This window comes from Chionomys nivalis, chromosome X (assembly GCF_950005125.1).
Source record: "Chionomys nivalis chromosome X, mChiNiv1.1, whole genome shotgun sequence".
NCBI classification, from domain to species: Eukaryota; Metazoa; Chordata; class Mammalia; order Rodentia; family Cricetidae; genus Chionomys; species Chionomys nivalis.
Window position 1 is genome coordinate 39,385,626 of NC_080112.1, and position 11,678 is coordinate 39,397,303.

Here is an 11,678-nt window from a genome sequence, read left to right on the forward strand (position 1 = left end):
TTCTGTTTGTGTTTTCTTCTTTGCCTCCATTTCAGTTTTTAAGTCTTGAACTGTTTCCATTATCTGTTTATTTGTTTTTCCTTGGTTTCCTAGGGTATCATTCACTGATTTACTCAATTTTTCAAACTTTCTGTTATACTTCTCATCCATTTCTATAAGGGCATTTTTTACATGCTGTTTAAGGGCGTCAATCACTTTCATGAAGTCAATTTTATCTACTTCTTCATGATTAAGGTGTTCATGTCCTCCTGTTGTGAGGTCACTGGGTTCTGGTGGTTTCATATAGTTTTTCAGATTGTTGGGTGAATTCTTGCATTGGCGCCTGCCCATCTCTTTCTCCGAATGCTCCCCTATGGATCTTCTTTTACCTGATCAGGTCTCCTTGCCTACTGATGTACCTTCCCAGTGATGGCACTCTGCAGTGATAGCTCTCCTGGTGCTCCAGTGATGTCTCTCCTGGTGACAATATCAGATCTCCGAGCCCAAAGTCGGCTCTCCTGGTACCGAGATTAGCTCTCCCACTGATGGCTCTCCTGGTGCCAAGATCAAATCTCCCTGCAGGTTGGGTAGTTCGTAAACAAAGCCCCTACCTTGCTTGTTGCAGGCAGGCCAGTGAAACAAAGGAAGTCTTGCCTGCCTACTTGCCCTGAGGATTTGCCCCCAGCGCCAGACAGACTGAGCTGGATGGTGTTATGTGCCCAAAGAGGAAAGGGGGCAGAAGGAAGAAGGGTTCTGGATGCAACCTGGGTGGGACAAGAAGAGAGAGGCAGTATGTGGGGTGTAGAGCCCCTGCAGGGAGCCAAGGGAGTATAGGGTGGGGGATGAGCAACTTCAGAGTTCCCTGTCCAGGGCTGCTTCCGCTGCCGCCGGTCACAAACTCACCCCACTGCTGTCTCTCCTGGTGCCGAGATCAGATCTCCGTGCAGGTTGGGTAGTTCGTAAACAAAGCGCCTACCGTGCTTGGTGCAGGCAGGCCAGTAAAACAAAGGAAGTCTCGCCTGCCTACTTGCCCTGAGGATTTGCCCCCAGTGCCAGACAGACTGAGCTGGATGGTGTTATGTGCCCAAAGAGGAAAGGGGGCAGAAGGGAGAAGGGTTCTGGATGCAAGCTGGGTGGGACAAGAAGAGAGAGGCAGTATGCGGGGTGTAGAGCCCCTGCAGGGAGCCCAGGGATTATCCGGCTACAAATTTCTTAAACAGAGGTAGGAACAAGCATGCATACAATCTAGCAAAATAGCTTTGCATAGGTGTACAAGTATTGTAAACAGAAATAGATGCAGATTCAATATAAGAAATACAATTTCAATTTGTATCAATATACAAGAATCTATAAAAATAGCTCATAAGTATTCACTCTATTACTCACTATTATTATTAGTGTTATTATATTAGCATTATTATTATTACTATAAATTCACACTAGTCTACCTATTATCCAATTTATTTTTCCTTTTTTTCCAAAGAGATCTCTGAGCCTATGCCACACCTCTCTTAGTCTAGCCTCTTAAAGACCATTGGCTGAAGGAGGTTCCCCATCAAGACCCTGTTTTTCTTTTTCTTTTTTTTTTTTTTGAAGGAGATAGATGGCAAAAATTTCAAGCTACTACACTTTTGGTTCTCACTAGGCACCAAGAAAGATGAGGATTACTAATGTGTTAAAATAATTCATAAATTCAGTCCTTCTCTTCAACAAGTCAAAAGAGGAAAGTCCCAAAGACTAATTTTATTTTCACAAGGGTCTCATTCTATCACCTAGCTGTCCTAGAACTGTTTATGTTGACCAGGCTGGCTTTGAACTCACAGAGACCTACCTCGTAAGTACTGGGATTAAAGGCATATACCACCATGCTGGATTTGTTGTTGTTTTTAAATGTATAATTCTTTGTTTTATGCTGCATGTGTTTGCACATCTGAGTGTGTGCATGCATATCACTGTGTGTATGAGACTGTTGAGGTCAGAAGGCACTGGATGCCCAGAAACCAAAAGGATAGATGACTGCGACCTGTTGTATGGATGCTGGTAAATCAAATCCAGTCCTTTGGTGGACCAACCAGTTCTCTTAACTGCTGAGCCATCTCTCCAGCGCCACTCCTTAAAAAAAAAAAACATATTGCACATATTGCAATGAGATGCAGTGGTGGCACGTGCCTTTAATCCCCATACTAGGGAGGCAGAGGCAGGCAGATCTCTGTGATTTCAAGGCCAGCCTGTTCTACAGAGTGAGTTCCAGGACATCCAGAGCAGTTACAGAGAAACACTGACTTAACAACAACAACAACAACAACAAAACCCCAAAGCACAACTAAATGTATTACATTTATGTATTTAATGTGTATATTGTGTGTGCATACAAATGCTCATGTGTGCATGTATAACTCAGAGGACAACTTGTGGTAGCTGATTCGTGCTTCCAGGGATGAACTGGGGTCATCAGGACATCCCTGAATACTATGTCATATTACTGCACATTACTTTTCTTTGATTGCTATATTATTGGTGTTAGCAAAGGTACTTTTGTAATTTATAAGTCATCACCTTGATCTCTCCCTCAAAATCAGCATCAATGACTCCAGGAGTGTCAATGATCCCTTGCATAGCTGTGCTACATCTCCCTAACAATAATCCTACAGTGCCTTTTGGTAAGGCCCTTTGACCCCCATGGGGAGTGCTTGCATTCTCACTTCATGCGTCAGAACCATGTATATGGAAGTGCTGAGGTCAAGCCCTGCGCTTCTTGGGGTTACTCTGAAAAGGTCCTGCATAGATTTCCTTATGGGGAAACAGATTGCTGGATTGCCCCATAATTTTGTCTCAGGGACTGAGGCTGAACCCTGCCTGCATCCATATTCTGAAAGGGGATTTCTCTTTTTGATACGCACTCACTAGTCCAATGCTTTCCTCTCCTGCATCTCCTACAAAATCCTGGTTCTCTTCTTGTCCTCGGGCTTACTCTCCTACCAGGACATCATCTGACCTGATGCCCCATAAGATCACATCCAAAACAGCCTCCAGCTATTCCTGTAGTTTGCATTCTCCCTGGGCCTAGGTCTCTCTGCTGGGATATGATAGTGTTAATTGGCTTTCCCTGCAAGGCAGCAGCTATGGCCATTTCCTGTGTATATGACTGGCCAATATATGAGCAAATTTGGATATAATCTGCAATGTTACCCTGCTTTTTAAAAGGTCTTAGAGCCACCTTACATACAGCATTTCTAACTGTTTAATTTTTAACTGCCCTGCTTCTGTGTCTCCAATCAACCTATAAGATGCCTGTGTTAGTCTGGAAACAAAGTCCTGAGCTAATTCATCTTGTCCCTGTCTTATACCAGATAACTCCTCAATCTGTTCTTTTGACGATGGAAGTCTGATTCAGGCCTTCTTGGCCACTGAAGTAATTTGGGCATACGCTGCTATATCCAATTCTAACCGCTGATCTCTTCCTGAAAAAGTTTCCTCACTGGCAAGCATTTCATATGAAGTAGGAATCTGCTGAGATCTGTTTCTCTCAGCTGTGGCCTGACATTGTTTTGAAAATTCAGTTTTCCACATTAGCTGGTCTCCTCTTGACAGGCAAGCCTTGGCTATCTGCTTCTAATCTGCTTGTGGCAAAGCTTCTACAGCTATATTCTCTAACAGTAACTGTGTAAAAGGAGCCATGGGGCCGCACTGAGCACAAGCAGTTTTTAATTCTTTGAGTAACTTAAATGATACAGGAGTATGTATCCTAAGCAAGTTTCCTTACACATCTCTTTGCCCTATTATGGGAAAGAACGGAAACCCTTGCATTTCTTCCCCTCTGCTAGTGGTTTCTCTAACACAAGCTTGTAGAGGAGATTCACTACTATTGTTATGCATCTGCTTCACTTTTGGAGTGCTCTGTACTGTAGGCGGGTCTAAACCAGCTATTATGGTAGGAAGAGAATTACTCTTCTGACAAGAGGCCTGGATCTCCATAGATTCTAGTCTGTGCGATAGCGAGTTTATCATCCTTCTCAAGCCTTTTAATTCCTTCTGAACCTCATTACTCTTTTCCTGTCTCTCAGCATTGCTAGTTGCTAGTGAGGAAGATGAAGAGTCCCTTTTATATTCTAAATCATTAGTCTCTGACTGATTGTAACTACTCTGTTTTGTAAAAGCATCTAGCAACTCCTCAGGTGGTTTGGATGGATCTATCTCCTGCTGGTCAAGATTTAAGTCCAACCTTTCCTGTATTAGCATCCATAAATGCTTTCTGGTGCACAATTACAATAACATTGGTAAATCTTTATCCCTACTTCTTTCCATGAACCAACATCTATGGCTCTGCACTCAGAAAACCGAGGGCATATCTCCTCTATAAATTCTAAAAATTCCTGTATCTGATGCTGCTGTATTCTCTCTCTTCTCTCCTTTAATATATCTCCAATCAAGTGTATAACCATTTGATTGCTTTTCCTTGCCCCATATTTCTATATTTACAAATTTTACTCCCAATATTACTGTCCCACTTTATCCTCTGCTTCCTTATATTCTATTCTTCAGTGCTCATTATTTACATATCGACCTGTGTTGCAGTTTTCCCTCATGGATTCCTCACATTCTCCTCTGTACTTTTGGTCACTTCTCCAGCATTTTTTGGGATTCAGCAGTCAGTCCAATGTTGCAGGCATCACTATGTCGGGGTCCAGCTCCAACATAAACTAACCTTCTGGCCTGGTGTGGAGGTGTGGGAATAATTGAGACTCAGTTTACACAGCAAAATCAGAATGCAATCTCAGGGTTCATTCAAATCCTGAAGATCACCTGCATTTATTCTCAAAACAGTTTTTATCTCCCAAGGTAAACTGAGAGGGAAGTTCATTAGCATTCTATTTCCAGTGTAGCAGGACTAAAGTCACAGTCACAGCTCTGTCATTAGCTTGGAATTAACACCTCCTCTCAGGAGGTCTTCATAATTACAAAGAAGGAGCAGAACAACACCAGCATATTCTGTCCTCAGGATACAGTCAGTCTGAAAGTGCTTTCAGCACCTCATCTGCTATTGTGGCTTGAGATCATGGCTGCCAATACAATGCAAAAATATGTGGCCTGTGTAATATGGTCCTACACTGGTCCAGCCTCAATGTGATAATTTTTGTTTTTTCTTATTATAGCTTATTTTGTTATTTGGTTGTTAACTCTTGGACGCCTATTCTTTTCAAATCGGAGACAGAAATGGAGTGGAACCTGAGGGGAGAGAAGTTGGAGGAAGAACTTGGATTAATGAAGGGAGGGGAAACTGTAATTAGGATGTTCTATATTAGAAAAGAATCTATTTTTACTTTAAAAGAAAAAATAAGTTGTTTTCATTCGCATAAGGGTTCCCAGGACCCTGAACTAGTTGACTTTCATGGACACTGGATGAGAGGAATTACATACAAATTAAGAGTTCACATTTACTGGGTAGCTGGAATAATAATGATGATATAATATGTACCTGGTAATAAGAGTTTATATAATCCTTTAAGAAAGATTTTCAACACAGCATTGGGACTGGTTAAGTAAGTAAGTGTTAATGGCAGCTGTGCCAGATTAACAATGCTCCTTCCTCAAGATGTGCATGGTAAAAGAAATGTCAGATAACCAATGTTCTAATCCCAAGACGTGCATGGTAAGAGGATGAGAAGACAGTACAACCTGTAATTCTGATTTCCATACATATGTTATGCACTGTTCAACAACTAGATAGATAGATAGATAGATAGATAGATAGATAGATAGATAGATAGATACATTGATGGAAGGATGGATAGATGGATGGATGCATGCATCATTGCATACCTAGCTAGCTACATATATACATACATGCATGTATACATGGTAGGTAGATGTACAAACACATATTTAGATATGATGATAAACTAAACAAAAAAATATAGTGCTCTACTCAGACCCACACTGAGCATGATTTACTACTCCCATTTGATGCACAAAGAATGAGGATTCAAACTACAAAGTCTTCTAAACACATACAAAAACCACACAATGTCCATTTGATGCACAAATATGTGATTAGTAACTGGGCTTTCTTTAGTTTCTGACTCTTTTCAAGAATTACACCCTTGATCTCTTCCTCAGACTTTGGTCTTAATTCATTTACTACTGTGTGCTAACTGATATTTCTAATCCACTAGACAGTAATACTGTTGAAGATTTTTATTCTGCTGCTGATATTTCATTGTACACCCTCAGCTCTAAGATGTTTAAAATACAAAGTTTTATAAACAAAGAAGAAATTTAGCAAAATAAAAGGATCAATGAACCACAAGAGATATTACAAAGACAATAGGCTGTGACAAAGTTCTTACTACCTAACTAAAAACAAAAATACACCATGGAGTATTATTCATTATTTAAAAACAACAGCATTACAGCATATTTAGGCAAATGGATGTGATGAGAAAAAAATCATCTTGAGTGAGGCAATCCTGACCCAGAAAGACAAATATGGTATGTACTCACTTCTAAGTGGATATTAGTTGTACAGTAAAGGATAATCTTGCTAAGGTACATCTTTTAAAGACACATCAGTAAGAAAGAAAGTTTCCAAATTGCATAAAATTAACCTAGCATCTGGAGGAAAAATTAACACCACAGAGGAAATAATTTTGCACATAAAGTTTATATTCTTGGGAATATTGATTAAAATGATTACATTTGTAAAGTAGAATTACATAATGGGATGTCTTTGAAACAAAAAGTTAGAAGATATGCATACATTGTGGTTTCCAAACAAACCTGAACATGTGAAACATTTAAGCAATTGGTTGCTGGATTTTAATGCCAGTAGATGATAAACATACCAAGAAAATATCAATATGTCCTCTAAACTTAAAAGAAAACAATAACACCAAGAGGTGAATAACAATAAAAACAACAACAACAAAGTATCCATATCATCTGTGGCATCTTCAGGAGAATATGCAGTTATCTGAACATTGTTCCAAGAGCGTAGCTAGTGTCTGCTTCTTTTACAGCCTCCAGGTTACTGTTCAGCCATCCAGTTCAGGGCACTAAAGACGGAACCACTCCATTTCTGAAGTTGTGATAGAAGACTGATGGCTGTTTTCCAAACTCTCCTTGCTACACTTGAGCTCTAAGATCTCCAGCCTGAAGGGAGAAATATTATGTTGATTAGTAGAAGTGTGCCCAAGACTTCTTGTTCAACTCATGTACATGAGATGAGTCTTTGAGCAGAGTGGAAATGTCAGACACCTGCTTGAAGAGAAGGAAAACTAGAGGCCTTTGGATAAGAATGTTAGTATAGACACCTTACATAAGAGACAAGGAAGATCTGAAGTTCTCTTGGCCAGATGTGGAGTTTGAATACTCAATTAAAGGGAAAGAGTATGTGGAGACACCCTTGGTGAATGGGAGCACTATTGAAAGCCTTATATTCAGACCTTGAATGCCCCCCAACATAAGCCAGAAATGTACTAATAGGGACCAATTGGCAGAAGTGAGATGTTGGGGGAAGGGAGACAAGAGTGATGGAGAAAATACAAGGACCCCCAGGTCAGTTGGGAAATGTTTGAGGCCGTCTTATGAGGAGTGTGGAAATCTGGGGGCTATTGTAAATATAGACTAACATGTTGGGTTGGGTAAAGCTGGAAATCAGCATACCCACTGCTTGACATGAGATCAAGGTCTCAGACCACCTCATACAGTGGAAGACATTCTAGGAACTGCCTTATCAGCTTCCAGCTCTTCATCCAAGGTTGAACATCTGTCTGCTGTAGTGAATGTGTGGTACGTGAGGCAGCAGTCTGAGTGTTCATCCAATAGTCTGCTTGAGAGTCCCAAGCACATTCTCCTTCTCAAGTGCATGCTCATATGCTCAGATCTAGGTTTAAGTGATGAGGGCCACATTATATTGGTTTCTGCCTTGAGGTAGTGGAATCAGTTCTAGACATTACTTTCTATACTTTGGTCCTCATACTTTAAGCCTGGGTGTTGTGAAGAAGTCATCAGTGAAGAATAAAAAATATTCTTTGACCTCGTGTTTGGGTGTGGGAGGCCCCTGAATCAGAAGATGACAATATGAGGCACTCATTGGGCAGAAGGGCATATCTGAAGAAATCATCTGAGGCCCACTGGTAAATCAGAGTCAGTAGACTGGAACTCCTTTAGACCCAATGGAATTATCTGAAACTCAATTACATGGACCGAGTAAGTTACTACCACAGGGTCATATTCAGAAGATCTGAGAACCCTTTGCATGCTGGTTGACTCTACCTCTCTATTAAAACAGGCAAGTCTGAGATCATTTTGGTCAGAAAACAAAGAGTTGGTATATACTTGAGAGAGGAAATAATTGAAAATTCACTTCAGAGAGAGAGAGAGAGAGAGAGAGAGAGAGAGAGAGAGAGAGAGAGAACTCTGAGATTTCTTAGGATAGGTGGAGCATGTCCAGGTTCCCAGTGAGCAGAAGAAGAATCACTGCTATCACTTTTGGAGCAGGTAAAAGGTCGAAGACCCTTTAACTTAAAAGGAGAGAAGAGCTCCCCAGGAGTGGATGGAATACTTTCAGCCTCTCTTGGTTGGATGTCTGTGGCTCTATTTTGCACAATCTGAAGGTCAAATGGTACTCTGAGAAAGAGAGGAAGACGCAGGTACTCACTTCTTCATCAGCACCAAACTTATAATCACAATCTAGAACACTCATCTTCTGAATGTTCATGTCAGGCATGTCAGCAGTCATAGAAATTCTTTATTTTTCAATTATTTTATTGTTTTTTTATTGAAAAAATATTTTCCGCCTCCTCCCCGCCTCCCATTTCCCTCCCGATTCTCCTGCCCCTCTCCCCCTCCCCCCACTCCTCTTCTCCTCCCTCTCCAGTCCCAAGAAGAGGCAGGGTTCCCTGCCCTGTGGAAAGTCCAAGATCCTCCCCCCTCCATCCAGGTCTAGGAAGGTGAACATCCAAACTGGCTAGGCTCCCACAAAGCCAGAACATGAAGTCTGATCAAAACCCCATGCCATTGTCCTTGGCCTCTCGTCAGCTCTCATTGTCCGCCATGTTCAGAGAGTCCCGTTTTATCCCATGCTTTTTCAGTCACAGTCCAGCTGGTCTTGGTGAGCTCCCAATAGATCGGCCCCACTGTCTCAGTGGGTGGGTGCACCCCTCGTGGTCCTGACTTCCTTGTTCATGTTCTCCCTCCTTCTGCTCCTCATTAGGACCTTGGGAGCTCAGTCCGGTGCTCCAGTGTGGGTCTCTGTCTCTATCTCCATCCATAACTAGATGAAGGTTCTATGGTGATATGCAAGATATTCATCAGTATGGCTATAGGATAGGTTCATTTCAGGTTCCCTATCCTCAGGTGTCCAAGGAACTAACTGGGGACATTGCCCTGGGCACCTGGCAGCCACTCCAAGTTCAAGTCTCTTGCCAACCCTTAGATGGCTCCCTTAACTAAGATATGAGTTTCCCTGCTCCCCTATCCAACCTTCCTTTATCCTCAATCATCCCGTTTCCCCCAGTTCCCCTCACCCTCTCCTTCACACTTTTCTCTCTCCATCTCCCCTCACCCACATCCCAACCCACCCCCAAGATTCCAATTTTTTGCCTGGCAATCTTGTCTATTTCCCATAGCCAGGAGGATAACTATATGGTTTTCCTTGGGTTTACCCTCTTGTTTAGCTTCTTTAGGATCACAAATTATAGACTCAGTGGCCCCTATCCATGGCTAGAAACCAATTATGAGTGAGTACATCCCATGATCTTCTTTTTGGGTCTGGGTTACCTCACTCAGGATAGTATTTTCTATTTCCATCCATTTGCATGCAAAATTCGAGGAGTCATTGTTTTTTAACGTAGAGTAGTACTCTAATGTGTATACATTCCACACTTTCTTCATCCATTCTTCCATTGAAGGACATCTAGGTTGCTTCCAGATTCTGGCTATTACAAATAATGCTGCTATGAACATAGTTGAACAAATGCTTTTGTCATATGATAGGGCATCCCTTGGGTATATTCCCATGAGTGGTATTGCTGGGTCTGATCTCCAAAATATATAAAGAACTCAAGAAACTAGACGTTAAAATGATAATTAACCCAATTAAAAAATGGAGCACTGAACTGAACAGAGAATTCTCAACAGAAGAAGTTCAAATGGTCAAAAGATACTTAAGGTCATGCTCAACCTCCTTAGCGATCAGAGAAATGCAAATCAAAACAACTTTGAGATATCATCTTACACCTGTCAGAATGGCTAAAATCAAAAACACCAAGGATAGCCTTTGCTGGAGAAGTTGTGGAGAAAGGGGTACCCTCATCCATTGCTGGTGGGAGTGCAAACTTGTGCAACCACTTTGGAAATTAGTGTGGTGGTTTCTCAGAAAAAATGGGATCAGTCATAGAAATTCTAAGAGACTGCATGACAGTAGTCTCTGGCTCAGTGTCTTCATCTAGTAAGGGTCCATCCACACATTCCTCTTCATGTATGACAGGAATTCTCTGTTTAATAAGCCAGAGTGAAGAAAGTGGTCTCAGTTACCCTTATCTTGCTGTTCTTGTGATCAAGTACCTCAGTTCAGAGGGCAATGAGATCTCTTTAGTCAGGACAGTACTTTCCAGGCCTCGCAAATTATAAGTTGTAGGTAAGAAATCTACTGTGAATGTTCCTTAATCACACAAGGCAGGTAAGAAGCATTCTTTATTGATGTGGATATCTCAGTCTAACTTGTAAGACTGAGACAGTTCTTGACATTTGATCAGAAATGGAAAAATTATTATGCATTTTATCAAAGAAGTAATGTGGCAGACTCCATGGGATTAAGGATAAATGTTGATGCACCCTAGGTCATAACCTGCATTTCAGAGACATTTTGTGCAAAGGTAAAAGTCTACACATATGTGTCAGAGGTATAAAGTTTATGGCAGTGTTCAATGAAATAGGAAATGCAACATAACATTGAACAAAAAGTAAATACCTTGTGGAACAGAGGAAGGTTCAGTACCGCTTGATCAGCTTCCAAGTCTTTTTCAGTATTTAGAATAACCATACCATTTTTGAGCTAAATGGAAGGTCTGGCAGTAATCCTTGCACATTTTCCAAGTAGTTTGATGGTTAACCTCAGTCTAAGAAGCGTTTGGTGAGGTAAGATGAACATAAGGCTCCTTTGCTCAGAGGAGTAATGTCTTAGATTATACCCAGCAGGAAGAAATTTAGAAGCATTCCTAGACATTTTGGAATACAGAAGACATACATAGTCAATAGAAAAAGATCTATGGGTCTAATAGAAGAGATTGTAGTCCTTAGTCCCCCTTGGGCAAAAGAGAATATAATTCAGGTCACCTAGGTCTTTAGGAGAAAGTATACTTTTTCCCCCATATGAAGGGGGAAACCCAAATAATTATGAATAGATAGGGAGTGTTGGAATCTATGATAGGCAGAGTGAGAGCCTCTGAATCCCCTTTGTGAAGGCAAGACTTTTTCAGACATATGGACCAGAGGGCAGGAATTTGAGGGCCCTTGAACATAAGGAGCATAATGAAATCCTCTCAGATGATGTATTGGAGGTGAAACATATTTAAATAAAAGTAGATAGTCTGAGCTCTCCTTCAACAAAAAGTGAAATATTTAATCCTTCATAAGAGAGAGTTACTTTTGAAGACCTTTTTGACTGGAATTGGAAAATCATGGGGCCTTGGACAGGA